At 37.0% G+C, this 17,866-nt stretch overlaps 1 protein-coding gene across 23 annotated transcripts in view; it reads right to left on the bottom strand.

Moving 5' to 3' along the window:
- TBL1XR1 (TBL1X/Y related 1) overlaps window positions 1–17,866 on the bottom strand; it is a 180,256-nt gene that overhangs the window by 61,626 nt on the left and 100,764 nt on the right. For 10 of the 23 annotated variants that reach the window (XM_060393482.1, XM_042234271.1, XM_060393468.1 and 7 more), the window contains exon 3: window positions 8,720–8,836. The exons of the other annotated variants lie outside the window; for them this stretch is intronic. The gene's annotated coding sequence lies outside the window, so the exon portion shown is untranslated. The remainder of the gene's footprint in view (window positions 1–8,719; window positions 8,837–17,866) is intronic. 23 annotated transcript variants of the gene reach the window in all.

Here is a 17,866-nt window from a genome sequence, read left to right as displayed (position 1 = left end):
AAATTAGAGGGGAAGAGTGCTTTTCTTCTCATTGCTCCCAACTTCATCTCTTTCTTGGAGAAGAAGGAATTACATTTAGGGAAAATAAAATACTGTCTTTACCCAGAGACATCAACTTCAGAATCACTTTGATCTCCTCCGAAAATATTAAGGAGTTGGCAGTAAGCTTTATTGAAAGTGAAAGTGAAGTCGCTCAGTCGTGTCCAACTCTGCGACCCCGTGGACTGTAGCCTACCAGGCTTCTCCGTCCATGGGATTCTCCAGGCAAGAATACTGGAGTGGGTTACCATTTCCTTCTCCAGGGGATCTTCCTGACCCAGGGATCGAACTCAGGTCTCCCGCATTGCAGGCAGACACTTCAACCTCTGAGCCACAGGGAATCCCCAATTATTAGTATAGTTACAAAAAAAAAACAAAAACACCTTGATTACCATACGGTAAACAGATATTTAATCTTTGTTTTTAACTACAATTATACAATTAATACTCTTCACAGCAGAATTTTCTTATACAATTCTCTGAACTAAAGGAAAAAGAAACATTCTTGAAAAAAAAAAAGTTTTTCAGGGCACACGTCAAAACCACTCAACTTCAATTAAAATACCTATAAGTTATAAGAATAATCATTATGAAAAAAATGTTACAAATAAAAGTTATATGAAAATGAATACATATGTTAGAAACAATGAGCATTTGAACCAAGTCATGTACGTTTTTAAGACTAAAACTGTTCCCACAAATCATACCTATCTTCATTCTACTACAAGGTTTTTAGGATTTTATAGGTACCCTACTGACCTAAAGGGATTCCCTGGTGACTCAGTGGTAAAGAATCCACCAGACAATGCAAGAGACATGAGTCTGATCCCTGGGTTGGGAAGATCCCCTGGAGAAAGAAACAGCAACCCACTCCAGTATGCTTGCCTGGCAAATTCCATGGGCAGAGGAGCCTGTCAAGCTACAGTCTATGGGGTCACAAGAGAGTCAAACAAAACTTAGTGGCTACACAACAAATGACCTAGAAGCTCAAAATATAAATTATAATAAATAAAACACAAATCAGGGAAAAAAAAAATCTTTGTTTTTAACCTCAAATATATAACTAAACTTACTTTTTAGAGCAGAATTTTCTTTGGGCCTGCTGATACAAAATAACTGTTAATTGATACAATCTATAATATATAAAATATTACGAATCATAGGCTTTAGAGCTGAAGGGAACAGGAGAGTTTTCCCCTCCTGGTTAGTAAAGTAATGCTCAAAATTCTCTAAGCCAGGCTTCAGCAATACGTGAACCGTGAACTTCCAGATGTTCAAGCTGGTTTTAGAAGAGGCAGAGGAACCAGAGATCAAATTGCCAACATCCGCTGGATCATGGAAAAAGCAAGAGAGTTCCAGAAAAACATCTATTTCTGCTTTTTTGACTATGCCAAAGCCTTTGACTGTGTGGATCACAATAAACTGTGGAAAATTCTGAGAGATGGGAATATCAGACCACCTAACCTGCCTCTTGAGAAACCTGTATGCAGGTCAGAAAGCAATAGTTAGAACTGGACATGGAACAACAGACTGGTTCCAAATAGGAAAAGGAGTATGTCAAGGCTGTATATTGTCACCCTGCTTATTTAACTTATATGCAGAGTACATCATGAGAAACGCTGGACTGGAAGAAGCACAAGCTGGAATCAAGATTGCCAGGAGAAATATCAATAACCTCAGATATGCAGATGACACCACCCTTCTGGCAGAAAGTGAAGGGGAACTAAAAAGCCTCTTGATGAAAGTAAAAGAGAGTGAAAACAGTGGCTTAAAGCTCAACATCAGAAAACGAAGATCATGGCATCCGATCCTATCACTCCATGGGAAATAGATGGAGAAACAGTGGAAACAGTGTCAGACTATTTTTTTGGGCTCCAAAATCACTGCAGATGGTGACTGCAGTCATGAAATTAAAAGACTCTTACTCCTTGGAAGAAAAGTTATGACCAACCTAGACAGCATATTCAAAAGCAGAGACATTACTCTGCCGACTAAGGTCCATCTAGTCAAGGCTATGGTTTTTCCAGTGGTCATGTATGGATGTGAGAGTTGGACTGTGAAGAAGGCTGAGTGGCGAAGAATTGATGCTTTTGAACTGTGGTGTTGGAGAAGACTCTTGAGAGACCCTTGGACTGCAAGGAGATCCAACCAGTCCATTCTGAAGGAGATCAGCCCTGGGATTTCTTTGGAAGGAATGATACTAAAGCTGAAACTCTAGTACTTTGGCCACCTCATGCGAAGAGTTGACTCATTGGAAAAGACTCTGATGCTTGGAGGGATTGGGGGCAGGAGGAGAAGGGGACGACCGAGGATGAGATGGCTGGATGGTATCACTGACCCGATGGATGCGAGTCTCAGTGAACCCGGGGGTTGGTGATGGACAGGGAGGCCTGGCATGCTGCGATTCATGGGGTCGCAAAGAGTCGGACACGACTGAGCAACTGAACTAAACTGAATATTAATTAAAACCTCAAAACTTATTTACGTGTAAATATACAATCATTTTCTCTTTAAAAAACTGGTTAAGAAAAAAAAAAACTAAGAGGGATGGGTCTAGTAATAGGTGTGAGTAGTATGCAAAACTGAACCCATGAAAACAGTGACTGCAAAATGGAGATGAAAACAAAGCATCTGCTATTTCCAAAACGTATACAGAGATATGAGCACACGTCACATGGGAGAGGAAGAACAAGAAGATCAAACAAAGAAGAATTTCATCCCCTTTCTGAGTTTCTGGGTACTCAATCAGTTATCACAGGGTTATCTAACTTTGGAAAGGTTTTCAATCTATTCACATCCAGTAGGTAGGAGTCTGGAATTATTTCCCTTTGGACTGTTCTATATTGAAGAAGCATATTGTGTTGAAACTCAAGACTGCCAGAACTGAAAGAATGTTCCTCATTTCCATTATGTGATGGAAATGGGTTTACCTCTTTTTGTCTTCCCTTACATTAGTGGAAAAGGAAGCTTTCAGAATGATACTTAAAAGAATAGTAAAAAAAAAAAAAAAAAAAAAAGCAGCAAGAGGTAACAGCAGCAAATGAAAACGTTCATTTCAAAATTAATTTTTTATTTACATAGACCACTACTCTACAGAAACAATACTGGATCATATAATAGGATGATCCATAGGGTACGTTGGATTTTTCAAACACTATGAGGATTCAGTTAACAAATACTGTACTCTAGGAATGACAGTTTATTTGTGTTCATTAAAAAAATGCAAGCTATGTGAGAGCAGACACTTAATCCTTATCATTCACTACTATTGTGCTTGAAATAACAGGTCGATTCATAAAAGGCACTCAATGATTGTTGACCAAATGAATAAATGTTTCCCACTATGTCAGTGATGTTTTAAAAAGACCAAAAAATAATCTCCAATGATGATTAAAATTCAGTGTTCCCTCTCATCCACTCCAATGTTGATCTCTACTACTCTCTTAATTTCAGTAACTTGTATCTCCATTTCTTTGGGGTGGGGTGAGGTGGAGGGGGACCATGACGCTATGTATGAAGGGGAAAAAGGCCACGTTCCAATTTCTAGCCTAATAGTCTTACTTAGTGTGATGTATCAAAATCACCTGTGCAGCTTCTTCAAAGTAATGTTATAAATTTTGTGCCAACCAGGAAAAGTCTTAATTAAGTTTGAGCAAGTCAGACGTACAGCCCAGGCATGTCTATCTTAACAAGCTCCCCACAGCATACAAACCATGCTTGCATCACACTACATACTTCAAAAATGTCTCTATCTTTAAATCCTGTAACTGTAAACAAAACAAAATACACACACCCTCTTTTTCACTGTGTGTACGTACTAAGTCACTTCAGTGTGTCCAACTCTATGCAACCCCATGGACTGTAGCCGCCAGGCTCCTCTGTCCATGGGATTCTCCAGGTGAGAATACTGGAGTGGGTTGCCATTTCCTTCTCCAGATGTTCCCGACCCAGGAATTGAACCTGTGTTTCTTTCATCTACCTGCACTGGCAGGTGGGTTCTCTAACACTAAGCCACCAGTGGTGGCAGTTTTTCACTGTAAACTCCTTATATCTTTGATCTACTCCGTTTCTATAACTGAACAGGTTTTCAAGATCATCTCACATTACTCCAGTTTCTCAGTATCCTCCAATCTCGCATCATTCACCTGAACTGTATCTCCATTCCCTCCATTTTCATGCAGATCAGACATTTCAACACAAATGCTATCATCATGACATTTAACTATTTTGGTGTCTAAAACAACTTTGCTCCTCTGAGTTATCTGGCAATCGGTTTACTACATTTTTAACTTCCTTCTCAAATTTGCCGTTACGGATTTTCAAAAGCTTTATAAAGATTCTATCTCACTCAAAGCCCCTGAATTTCAGGTGGCTTTACTTCTTTGGTAAAAGTTATTAGGACTTTCTGATTTTTTGCTCACTTCAAAAACCTTTATTTTTATTCACCCTATTGTTCTGTGCTGACTGAAGAAGTAGTAGAAAAAGATACAAAAGAGAAAAAGTAGTCTCCATCACAGAAGCTGTTGGGTCTTCTAGATATATTATTAGCAAATATCCTTCATAAAGGAATTTAATATAGTAGTGGCCAATAAAAAAAAAAACAGCTTTTCTCTGCTCCAGTAATACGCACCTATAAATAGAGATGAGAAAACACTGTACTTAAAAGACCAAAAGTTGATAAATATTTACAAAAGAAATGAACAAAAGAGGCACAGAATCAAATGACCAAACATTATATTCAACTGAAAAATACAACGTTATCCCCACATAGTGCAAATGGAAATGTAAAAAAGAAAAAAATCCTTGGAAAACAATCTGGCAATTCTTATTAAAAGTAAAAATATTAGACTGGAAAAATAAGAATTTGCCTTTTTTGTTTTTTGTTAAAATGTGGTCACACAGTTGTAATGTCACAGAGTTCAACTAAGATGTATACTCTGCAATACAGAGATAAAAACACAAATTCCTAAGGATGTTTATATAAGAAGACTGGGTTTTAATGGCAAAAAGGTTAGTATAGTAAATGCCCATTAAGGGGAAGAATCAAAACAAGATTGTGGTATATTCATGATATTCATGGATTGTAAAGTCATTAAAGACAATAAACTCATGGAGCTGAAGCTCCAATACTTAGGCCACTTGATATGAAGAGCTGACTTGTTAGAAAAGACTCTGATGCTGGGAAAGACTGAGGCAGGAAGAGAAGGTGATGAGAAAGGATGAGATGGCTGGATGGCATCACCAACTGGATGGACATGCGTCTGAGCAGGTTCTGGGAGTTGGTGATAGACAGGGAAACCTGGCATGCTGCAGTCCATGGGGTCGCAAAGAGCTGGACACAACTGAGCAACTGAACTGAACTGATGGGGGAGGAAGCAAAAGAAAGAGTACGTGACAGAATGTTTATCTAATGCATTTAAGTAAAAGAATATGTTTAAGCATATAAAGAAGAAAATGTTTTTGTTATTGTTAAAATTTTATGGACTCTAAAGAACTTTGTTACTAATCCATCCCAAATTCAACAGGTCATCATATGCCTTCATTATTTCATACTACTTGCCATTTCCAGAACTTAAGATTAAAAAAAAACAACAAAACTTTAAACTTCCAACATGTGACTTTCTGATTCTGGCCACTTCACTGATTTTTCTTCCTGCTCTACAGTATATAGCAGACTTCTTTTTAGCCCTTTGATCTTCACTCCACTCCTCCAACTAAGGATCTCATCCACTCTGAAGAATTATAAAACCACCATCTGTCCCGCTACATGCCAAACACACACACCCATCTTTCCCATTCCGAACATTCCAATTCTAGGGGCATATGAGCCTGCTCAGTCACTCAGTCGTGTCCAGCTGACTCTTTGGGACCCAATGGACTATACTCCTCCATAGTCCATGGGACTCTGGGATTTTCCCAGCAAGAATACCTGGAGTGGGTTGCCATTTCCTCCTCCAGGGGATCTTTCCGACCAGGGATCAAACCCACATCTCCTACATTGGCAGGCAGATCTTTACCTTGAGCCACCTAGGAATCCCAATTCCAGCTGACTAAAGCACAGATATCTATGTCCTTTTAGTTATCATCACTCAGCATTACTGGAGACAACTTATGCCCTATACTTCCCAAAATGTTTCTCCTCTTGCCCATAACTATTACTAATTCTGTAATTCACTACAATTTAAATTTTAGGGTTTTTTTTTTTTTTTTGCATTCAATTTTCTATCCCGGCTTTTACCTGCTACTGCTTACCTTTAAAACACCCCTTTCAGTCATGCCTTCTGTTCTGCAGTACCTATCACCTCTACTACTGCAATACCCTTAACGACTTCTAGGTCTCTTCATACTATCTTCTGACATCTACACATAAAATATAATGCTGATTATGCCATATGTATTCATGACTACCTATTAGCTTCCACATTCACTCTAAATTGTTTACAGAAGCATTTAAGTTCTCCTTCTCCAATGTATGGTCTTGAAGTATCTATCTGACTGTACAGCATCTTCTTTGAATGTACTCTACATTCAAGTGAGTAAAAAATATTCTAACAAACCCCTAATTCCCACATTTATGCATTTTAAGCTCTTTGTTCCAACTACAAGTGTTAAAATTTTTTCTATTCTTCAAATGTCATCTCCTTATGAAGACTATTCAAATGTCAACATTAAAGGTGTTTCCTCCTTTCCTCCTGTACCCCTGGAAGCATAGTTTTAGAAAAACTCTTTTCAAAGTTGGGCAGTAGTAAAAAAAAAAAAAAATTTTTAGGTTAGAAATTAGAGTATTTGTATTTTCTTTCAAATGTTATTGACAGTAAAGCATTAAATCAAGTCATTTAACTACCCTAAGCCCCAGTTTCCTATTCTGTAAAACAGAAATAAAACCTACTCTAAAAATCTCACAGGTAGTAGAAGTGCATGAAAACCAATTTATAATTTACCTGTTAACATTGTTATTCTATCATTTTATATTGTGCATATTTTTCAGTCACTATCAAATTACAGGCATTTAAAAGGCAGTCTGTAGTTTACATTCTAGCACATAATAGCTATAAACAAGAAGACCAAACCAGTCAATCCTAAAGAAAACCAACTCTGAATATTCACTGGAAGCATTGAAAATGAAGCTCCAGTACTCTGACCAACTGACTCACTGGAAAAGATCCTGATGCTTAGAAAGATTGAAGGCAAAATGAGGGGGCAGCAGAGGATAAAAGTTAGATTAGCATTACTGACTCAATGGACAAGAATTTGAGCAAATTCCAGCAGATAGTGGAAGACAAGAGGAACCTGGTGTGCTGCAGTCCACAGGGTCACAAAGAGTTGGGTTAAGACTGAGCAACTGAACAACAACAATACACACACACACTCCAGAAGTCATAAAAGCCAGCCCTCATGCATAAGAAACATAATCAAAGTGCAATTTATGTACTACGCCCTTGTCAAAATAAAACATCCACAATCCTCCCCACAGATATAATCTTTTCAGGAAAACTACCGTCACATAGCATTTCTGGACCTCTGACTTAGTTCTCCTGAAACACAGTTAGTTAACTGGACAGGGGCCCTTTAAGATTGCTGAGAAACAGTTAAATAAGCAAAGAATTCTAGTAACAATGTGTGTGTGTGTGTATGTTCTAGTAACATATATGTATATGTTCCAATGATATATACATATTATACATATGTAAGTGATGTAAAGTGTCCAATCCAAATTTATCCAACATTCATAGCTGAGCATTAGTGCTTTCGTTTACCCAAAATTCTAAAGGCTGACACATGGTTATTTCAGTAATATGAAACAAGATTTTAAAATACAAGAGAAGCACACTAATTTTGTTTAAGCTGAAAGATCTTGTTTTCTCCTACTTTTACAAAAAGCAAAATTAATGATGGACCGTGTTTATTAATGAACGAGTTAGTGGAAACGATATTTTGGTCCTACAGAAACTTATGAATCTTGAACTTACTACAAGAACTTAAAAGTCCTTGAGTTACCTTAGAAAACCACACAAATCTATTAACATCGCGTCAAACCAAAAAGCAAGACAGCTACTTAAAACTTCTAAGGTCTTATCCAAAGGACACAGGAACCAACCTGAAGAGGCTCTCACTAGCCAAAATTAGGACATCATGAGCAGATGCTATGATAATCTAATGATATCTAAAATGCAAATGATAATCTAAAACACAAATGAGTTTAAATCCGTGAGTTCACAGGATAAGGTATTTTACAGCAACCATGTCACACTGTTGGCTAATATTTCTTGGGATTTTGTTATTTCACAAAAAGATTGCTCTCATATTTGGTATCACATCTGCTCTTAGATCTCATATACACACTCTTGTACTTATCTACTTATAACTCACTTTAAATCTAAATTTAAGATTCCCTAAGTCATCCTTGTAAGAATTTTAATCTACTGTTGCTATAATGCCTGGTAAGGCTACCATGGTTATGGATAAGAAAACATATGACTAAGAGTTTAACTCTGAAAAACAACGGTCAAATGCCAAGAAGTAGTAGCAGCAAAATAAATTCATGGGTAATTGGGCTATATTGTCGATCAAAATAGGTATGGGTAAAAAAAAGAAAGATGAAACTTAAGAACGATGACACCACCTGATGAGAGTAGCAAGCCACTTTGTGCGTTCGTTTAAAAAAAAAAAAAAAGCTCACCCTGTATATGATGTTGCTGAGTTCCATAAACAAACATCAGGCAGCATGACGTAACACAAAGAGTCCTGGACTCAGTCAGGAGACTTCTGTTCTAGTCCAAGGCCTCAGTTTCCTCATCTGTAAAATGAGGGTGCTGAATTAGATAATCTGAAAGGGCTCTTCTGGCTTTAACACTGAGAGTCTATAGATGAGTTCAGGAAGAAGCAGTAAAATGTAGGACTTCTGTTAACAGGGAAGTTAACACTGCAAACAGCAGGTGGAACAGGGATGAAAACAATTTTCAAAAATTTTGAACTGCTGTAAGCAATCTTTTCATAACTTTTAAGTAGATTTTTAGGATATAAAATGGTAACTTTTAAGATTTTGTAACTCTTAAAATGTTTACAATATACCTGCCTTAGTAAGTAACCTTAACATCTTAAACCAGATTAGGTGTGAGTGACCAAATTATGACCTCAAAAAAGCAATTCACCTTTAGCCAATGAGACTGCCCAAGTGAATCTTAAAAACAGTACAGGAATACCTTTGGGCTAGTAATTACTTTAGGTAATAAAATGCCTCATAACTAATCTCAATTCTCAATTAAGTAACTGAACAAAGTGTAAAATGACACAAAAAATGATTAGAGTAAATTAGACAATTACTTTTACTTGTAACAAAACAATAATTATATTTATGATACCCTTCTTTTTTAATGAGTGTACCTTCCCTATGCATAACATTTTTCTTGTTAGCTCTCAAAACAGAACCTGACTGCTTCTGACAACAAGGTTAACTGAAATAAATGACATTTTTTTACCACTAGTGACAACAGAAATATAAAGAGAACAGTATTTTTTGTTTAAATTTTCTACCCTGAAAGAAATCAAGTTTCTATATATCGGTAACAAATAATGGAAAGGCTCTGGTGCCTCAAAAACTTGTGGTTTCCTAATGGCAATTTCCTAAATTACAGGTAATTAACTGATTGGTCTACGGTCTGATAAATTTTTTAAGCTCATAGATCCTTTGACACGACAGTTTGCATTTACTTTTCAGTTATGTTAATACTATGAATCTCACCTGGCAGACTTTTAAAACTCTAGCTATATGAGGACCAATAAACGTTATCTCTACAATCAGGAATCTATTAATATCAAAAATCTATCCTTTTAAAGGATGTAATATATATCTTTTAAAATATAGAAAGATATAATGAAACAGTCTATGAAAATTTTGTTTTTAAAACTTACTTTATGCAAATCACTTAGTGATTATAAAATAACTTGGCATACACATAATTCCATTAATCATTCACTTGAACATTTCACACTGGCAATACAGTACCTAATATGTTATTCAGAATCACTAATAAAATTTTTCTCTGGCTGGTAGAAACAAAGGCAAAAATAAAGCAGCCTTGATGGTGATGAAATCTGTTCTTGGCTAGTCTTAAAATGGCTGTGATATCCATGTGCCCCTGAGACAAGTGACCTGTGAAACAAACTTTCCTTCACATTAAAAAATATTTTCTATTTTAATGTGGGTGTTTTGACTTATAATCCTAATGAGCTGATTAAAATAAACTTACACTTAAGGCTTCCCTGGTGGCTCAAAGATTAAAGCATCTGCCCGCAATGCAGGAGGCCTGGGTTCGATCCCTGGGTCGGGAAGATCCCCTGGAAAAGGAAATGGCAACCCACTCCAGTATTCTTGCCTGGAGAATCCCATGGATGGAGGAGCCTGGTGGGCTACAGTCCACGGGGTCGCAAAGAGCCGTACATGACTGAGTGACTTCACTTTAACTGCATACAACAGATATCAAGATGGATATGGAAAGCATACTGTAGTGCACTGTTCTGCACATAAGCTGTTTTCAGCAATTTACTCAAACTACCTTATTTCCCCCCTCCTCCATGACTTTTTTCAGAGACACTTAAACATTAAGCTTATTTACTACTAATAAAACTAGTTTCACTATAATTACTAGTGATAGGATACTATAAACAGCATTATTTTTAGCCACTATCATACAGATATAAACCAGCTCCTCAAAAATTCAGAACTGATTGTACTGCAGAAAACACTATTCTCTTGGTACCGAGATCAGGAGCTAAATGAAAATTTGATGTTTAAATAACTAGTTGGTATGTGGCAAGAAGTCCACTGGATTGTTCCTCACTAAATTTCTATCTGTAGAACAGAAACACATTTGTAATTCTTCCTAACACTTGTTTAAGTCGGTATACAGTACAATTTTCTCAAAGACCAAAATGCTTCATTTAGATATCAATAATACAAAATTCTAGGAACAATTATAAATTACTAAAGCTACATACAAAACAGCAGCATGTTTGCTTTTCATCTGTTTGTATTTTTGCAGCATATTTGCTTTGAGAAAGTTATAATGGAAATGGTCCCTTTTTTATTGCAATACAATTGGGAAGCTTAAAAAGTCGAAAGACCAAAAATGAGTCCAAATCTATTTCTGCTCTCTAGAAATTAACAAGCCATATATATATATATATATCTAAAACACAAGTAATTATATATAACTTTTTATTTCTAAAAAGTAAATGTATTTAATAAGTGCTTAATCTTATTCAAACTTCTCATTTCAGGTTAAGGGAAGAAACACTGTCATTAGAAAGAAACAGAGATGATCAAACTAATGGTGAAAAAATCTCACGATTCTATTTCAGTATTTCATTTTTCTCTCATTTTTATCCACTTATAATTTATTCCAATATATACCTTAAAAAAATTCAGTCTATCAGAATACATTTCCTAAGAGCAAGATGAGGATAAAGAATGAACGAGTAGTTTAGAATGCTTATACTTAATACTGGATAGTATATTAATATTTTTAATATCACCATACTCATCTCTCAAAACTTTATAGAAGAATTACAAAATTCAGCAACTATGATCATCTGTTTTTTAATAGAACTTACTAACATACAATTACCATTTTCCTAAAATACAGATTTTTTAAAATAAATTCTCATCATTCAATCTGGCTAACAATTCTAGCATTAAAATCACACAGCATTCCTCTGCTAAAGAATGAATACAACACACTAAAAAATGTGCCCTAAGTCATACTTTGCAATCAACAATTGGCCAATTAAAAGAACAGAAAGAGAATCCAAAAGTTTCTTCTATGAGCACTTTCAAAACGTTCAAAATACGAAACTCCAGGGACTCCGTTTCCCACCATTCACATTTGACTCTGATCATACTATTATAAATGATCTTCGTGAGATTTTGCCCTATCACTCTGAAGTCTTCAAATTATTGTGTGTATATGTTTTGTATTTCCACTTACATTGTTTATTTCTACTTCTATCTTTCTACATCCTAAACAGTTCAGAGCTCAATGCATAGGCAGAAAAATGTAACTGATAAATTCTTTAAAATATTTCCAAATTTAAAGAACTACCAGTTTTTATGAAAGCCACCGAAAACAAACAGCAGAGATATACTTCCTACTAGTATCTTTCATAGCATCTCATGAAAATTTCAAACCTTCAGAAAAACTCAAAGAAGTGTACAAAGAACATCCACATAACCATTACTAAGACTTTAAAATTAATGCTTTCTTCTATTTGTTTTACCCACATCTATTAACTAATCTTAATTTCTGAAGCACTTCAAAAAAAAGTTACGGCTATCTGTAAACTTCCCTCACATATACCCATATATACTTCAAACTGCCTATCATTAACTATAATAAAGAATTTAGTACAATTTTTCTTGTAAAGAAAAAATTCACGCAAACTACAATAGATATGTACGGGTGCACTATTCAATGAATTTTGACGAATGCACAAACTCAAGTAACTCAAATCCCTAACAGGACACTACCCTCACCCTAGAAAGTTCCCACGTGCCTTTTCTTACTTAATTCTTGTCCCCAGCAGCCATGCTTCCATTTCTAAGCCTTGTCAATCATTTATTCCCCAACAATAATGATCTTCGTCCCACCCCAGCCCCAATACACAACAGATATTTGCCTGTTTTTAGTACACTGTATAAGGAATCATACATTATGTCCTGTTTCACACAAGACTACGTTCACTCAGCATGTTTCAGAGTTTAGTACAAATTGCTTCAGGTACCAATAGTTTTCTCCTTCAACTGTTAGTAATACTCTGTGATACAAATAAACCACAGTTTACCTATTCTCTTGCTGATACCCAAACTGTTTCCAAGTTTCGGGGTCGGCCCCAGTATTTGACAGAGTTTATACCCAGAATTTGGTACTCGACCTCTGAGGTTCTTTCCTTTCTTGGACTCCCTCCCTCTTCCTCCGGCTCGGCTCCACTACTCTGAGCTGCTGTGGTAATTCTCAACTATCTGATTCCTCAAGCCAGTTTAAAACTGCAAACCACCCAAGAGGAGCCTGCTCTCAGGCAGAACACCATCAACTTGGGAAGCTCACCTCAAGCCACTCAAACCAGCTTCTATTTCCATTTGTTTGCTCTACAATGTCCTCATACTTTTTGTCATATGTTGTCCAGAGATGGCTGTCACTACTCGCGGGACGATTTGCCCGACAGGAGCCACTACTCCATTTTTGGTGATTCTAACCCCCTACTATTCTTAAAAGCACACATATTCAAAACTGCAATCGACGTAACCCCCTTTCCCACGTTTATCTCTCTCAAGACTCCAACTGAGCCAGTCCCTTTGAACCAAAGGAGCTCAACTAAATCAGAAAGAGAGGCCTCTGGGAGCTGGATCCTGTAATTCTGTATATGAACCAACACAAGTCCCAAGTTCATCCCAAGACGTATATGCAAAACATACTCAAATAGGCAAAAGTTTTGAGAACTGAAGATAGGAGCTATTGTCAGGGTCCCACACTAAGCCTGAGGTGTGCACATGAGGAGATACAAAGCAGCAGAACAAAGGCTTTGAATACTGAACTCACAGTGGAACCATTGTCCATGACACAGAAAGTTCAGTCTGGACCTGTCTGGTTTCAAAGAGAATAATAATAATCTCCTGAAAGAAAGTGAAATCGCTCAGTTGTGTCTGACTCTGGGACTCCACGGACTGTAGCCTACCAGGCTCCTCTGTCTGTGGGATTTTCCAGGCAATAGTACTGGAGTGGATAACCATTTCCTTCTCCAGGGGATCTTCCTAACCCAGGGATCGAACCTGGGTCTCCCGCATTGTAGACAGGTGCCTTACTGTCTGAGCACATACAAAGAATCAAGAAAATCTAATTCTCAAAGAAAAAGGCAGTAACAGATGTCAATCTCAAGATGATCTAGACGTGAGAATTATCAAAGATAAGGTAGCTATTTTAATAGTCCATTCTCCACAAAGTAAGGGTAGGCACTTGAAATGATGGTAAAAACTCATAAGTAGAAAATATAAAAAGAACCAAATGAAAAATTTATAACTGAAAAATCAAGGGAAAAGTGATTTGACAAGGAAGTAAGTGTACACAGAAGAGAGCAAATACTGAATAAGAGAATAACATAAATAGATGAGAATAAAAATCTAATTTTAATAAAAGAAAATTCTCCTGACAGTCTGTATCTTTAGCTCTTAACTGTAGTGGAGGGGGAAAAAACCTAGAAATCTGTAGTAAAGATGCTTTCAAAGTGTCAGTCGCTCATTTGTGCCCAACTCCTTGTGACCCCATGGCCTGTAGCCCACCATGCTCCTCTTGTCTATGGGATTCTCCAGGCAAGAATACTGGAGTGGGTTGCCATTTCCTTCTCCAGGCGTTCCTGACCCAGGGATCCAACTCAAGTCTCCTGCATTGGCAGGTGGATTCGGAGCCACCAGGGAAACTGATAAAGACAATTTTTCTATCTCCTCTTGAGGTCCTGTGAAAGCACTCATGATTCACCTCTGAAGAATATTCAAATTCTATAAAATCTGTATGACACATTAAAAGAAAACTCAACTACAAATGAGGGGATTTGGTTCAAGTTATAGGCTCTACCAAAACTAAGTGATTAGCATCCCTTCTCTAACATTTAGGTCCTCATTGTACAAGTGAATAATGACAACTTAAGCTTTGTAATGTAGACCCATGATCTAATTTTAGGAACTTTCTGAGGGTCATTCCAGTTTTCCCAGATCTAAAATTTTTTTTAAGTTGTTTCAAACTAGTTTACTTAGGCGTTCCATTTTCACTCCTCAATAGACTGTATGTATTTCTCATATGCTTCTTCACTCCCTCATCTAGTTCTGAAGGGTTACTGATTAGCTAACCACCCTCATAATAAGATTTGTTGACAAGTCCTAGATTTTCTGCTGGAGCTTTATTAACTTCAGTTACTTTTCCTGACAGAGGAGAATAGAGTTCACTAGCAGCTTTCACACTGTCCAAAGCACCAGACTTCTTGTCTGTTCAAGTTTGCCCCAACTTCAGGTAGATTACAGGAAACAATATCTCCCAAAAGCTTCCCATGCAAAATTGCTCTTTCCTACTGTTCCAACACCGCTTTCTGTTATCCATTCATTTCTGAGAATTTCCGCAGCGACAGCAGAGCTGGGAGGGTGTGCAGCGCCCAGCCGCGGCCCCAGAGGAAGGCGCTTTGGGTGCTGTGACGGCACACGGCTGCAGATAGCAGCCTCTGCACCTCTTCTGGCGCCAGGCTCGCAGAGGCCCTCAAGTTTCTCTAATTACTTGTTTCTGGCAGACAAGGAGAACCTTTAAATCAGGTAGCTGTGATCAGCAAGGTATAGAACACTGTCAACAGACACACAATGCTAACCAAAGGTGTGTCAGTTTCTAGTAGACTCAAAAAAAAAAAAAAAGTCTTTAAGGTGGCAATTGACTCTAATAGTCTATTTTTATTTAATCCAATATATCCAAACAAAATCATCTCTTGAAATTCAAGCAAAACTAAGATTTCACTTAAAAAGCAAAAAAAACAACTCTTCAAGACCCAGCGCACATTTCGTATTTACAGCATATGTGAACTACAACTAGTCATTTTCTCAAGTGCTCAACAGTTACACATCACTAGTGCCCCCCCCCCACACACACACAGAGTATCCCACTGATGGTTACGGGACCTGTTCTGTTACAGGCAGAAGGACAAATCAGAGAAAGCCTGGTTTTGAAATAAATTTCCATCCCTACTACAGGTAGAAACTTCAATAAAAGGAGGAAAAAAGGAGACAAATGACTTATGGATCATTTCAAGATAAATGAATTAACTATTTATTTCTATGAAAACACCACTGCCGATTCTATCCTACTTGCAACTGAGGGGAGAAAGTGTACAAGGAATACATTAAAAGACTTTATGAAACAAAAACATTCCTCCATCAAATGAATTAAAAGACTGGTGAAGGAAACACAAAATGTGTTTAAAAAGTACACAATATTCAATTCAGATGTTTCACTGTGATACTTGGCTTCTGAAATTTCAGACAAAATGTCAAAAACCCCCTTCCAATGAAAACAACAATTTGCCCTGTCTGCCAGAAACAAGCGAAAGTCGCTCAGTCCTGTCTGACTCTTTGCGACGCCAGGGACTGTACAGTCCTAGGAATTCTCCAGGCCAGAATACTGGGGTGGGTAGCCTTTCCCTTCTCCAGGGGATCTTCCTAACCCAAGGACTGAACCCAGGTCTCCAGCATTGCAGGCAGATTCTTTACCAGCTGAGCCACAAGTGAAGCCAGAAAATAACAGAAAGCTTAAGAAAATTTGTGAATGCAAACATAATTTTTTTAAAAGGCCTCTACAACAATTTCATTCCTTAACTGTCCCTCATGTAATATAAAAGGCAACACACAATCTCTGTGAGAACCCAGAGTTCCACTCCAATTCCATCATGCCACAGTCCCTTATCATTTCCATCTCAGAAAAGAAATACAGACATGTTCTCTAAAGAGAGGAAAAAACTGTGGGAAAAGACTTGGTTCAGACTTCAGACTTTAAATTTATTATCTAAGCCATTATGAACAGGAAAAATGGTTTCCTCACCTATAAAACAGAGATGGTAACAGACTCACAGTTACACAGATATTTAAATATCTACTCTCTTTCAGAACACTCACTCATCGTTCCATTGTTGGTCTGATTTTAATTTACATTTTCTTGTGTGTCAAAAAACTGTAAGCTAATCAAAATGTCTTGGTGTCTCTTACATATTTAAAATATATCTCTGTGATTTGTTGTAAACTTATAAACCCCTACATTGAGCCATTTTTTAAAAATATCAGATTACAATGAACTCACATGATTCCACTAAAATTTAACTGGAAATGAATGTCAAGTGAGATGGTCTTTTATATAGAGAAAGTAGGTAGAAAAATAAGAACACTAGCATCTTTTTAAAAATAACAGATCCTCCTGACAGGAGGAAATAGTAATCATAGCATAGGACAAAAAATTAGACATTGTGAAGAAATTCCGTTTAAAAGAATCGGGAGAAAAATCAAAAGATATGACTGAAATTAACTAGCTTGCAGAAAAGGACAGAACGTGAGAAGAAAACAAACAGTATCTGTTAAATTCGGTAGTTTCTGTCTTTTACCTCTCAAACTTCAGTATGTTAGTTTTTCTTTGGAACAAAAAACTAAAACGCAAATGTTTTTAAAAAGCAGTATTATCTCCTAGAAAGGTGGATGGATTGATGAAAGAAAGCAAGGAAAAGAAGATTCCAAATGACTTTAATACATCTATAAAATATGGTTTGTAGTTTCAAATTTGGCTATATTGCTAGTATTAGACCAGGAGCCTAATTCTAATCAGGAGATGCAGGTTTGATCTCTGGATAGGGAAGATCTCTGGGAGAAGAAATTGGCAGTCCACTCCCATATTCTTGCCCGGAGAATCCATAGACAGAGGAGCCTAGTGGGCTACTGTCCAAAGGGTCACAAAAAGTCAGACAAGACTGAGTAAGCAAAGCACAGCACGGCGCAATCCTAAATGTGTCTGATCCTGTTAGGATTGGATCTAACATAGTACAGTCAGTGTGAGAAGTTGGAAAAACTTTATTTGGGGCTCCCTGAGACATAAAGAGCCATATTTTATTTTTGGTTGCATGGTGCCTCATACTAAGAAATTGTAGAACAGAGGCCAAGATTATATGACAAATGAAGATCAACTTTTAAACTGCTACTCACCATAACAAGTTAATTATTACACCATACCACTATTCACCATAACAAGTTTAACTATTGCAC

Source organism: Ovis aries, chromosome 1, assembly GCF_016772045.2.
Source record: "Ovis aries strain OAR_USU_Benz2616 breed Rambouillet chromosome 1, ARS-UI_Ramb_v3.0, whole genome shotgun sequence".
In the NCBI taxonomy this organism is placed as follows: domain Eukaryota; kingdom Metazoa; phylum Chordata; class Mammalia; order Artiodactyla; family Bovidae; genus Ovis; species Ovis aries.
Note: the sequence above shows the minus strand (reverse complement) of the source record. Positions and strands in the feature narration are given on the sequence as shown.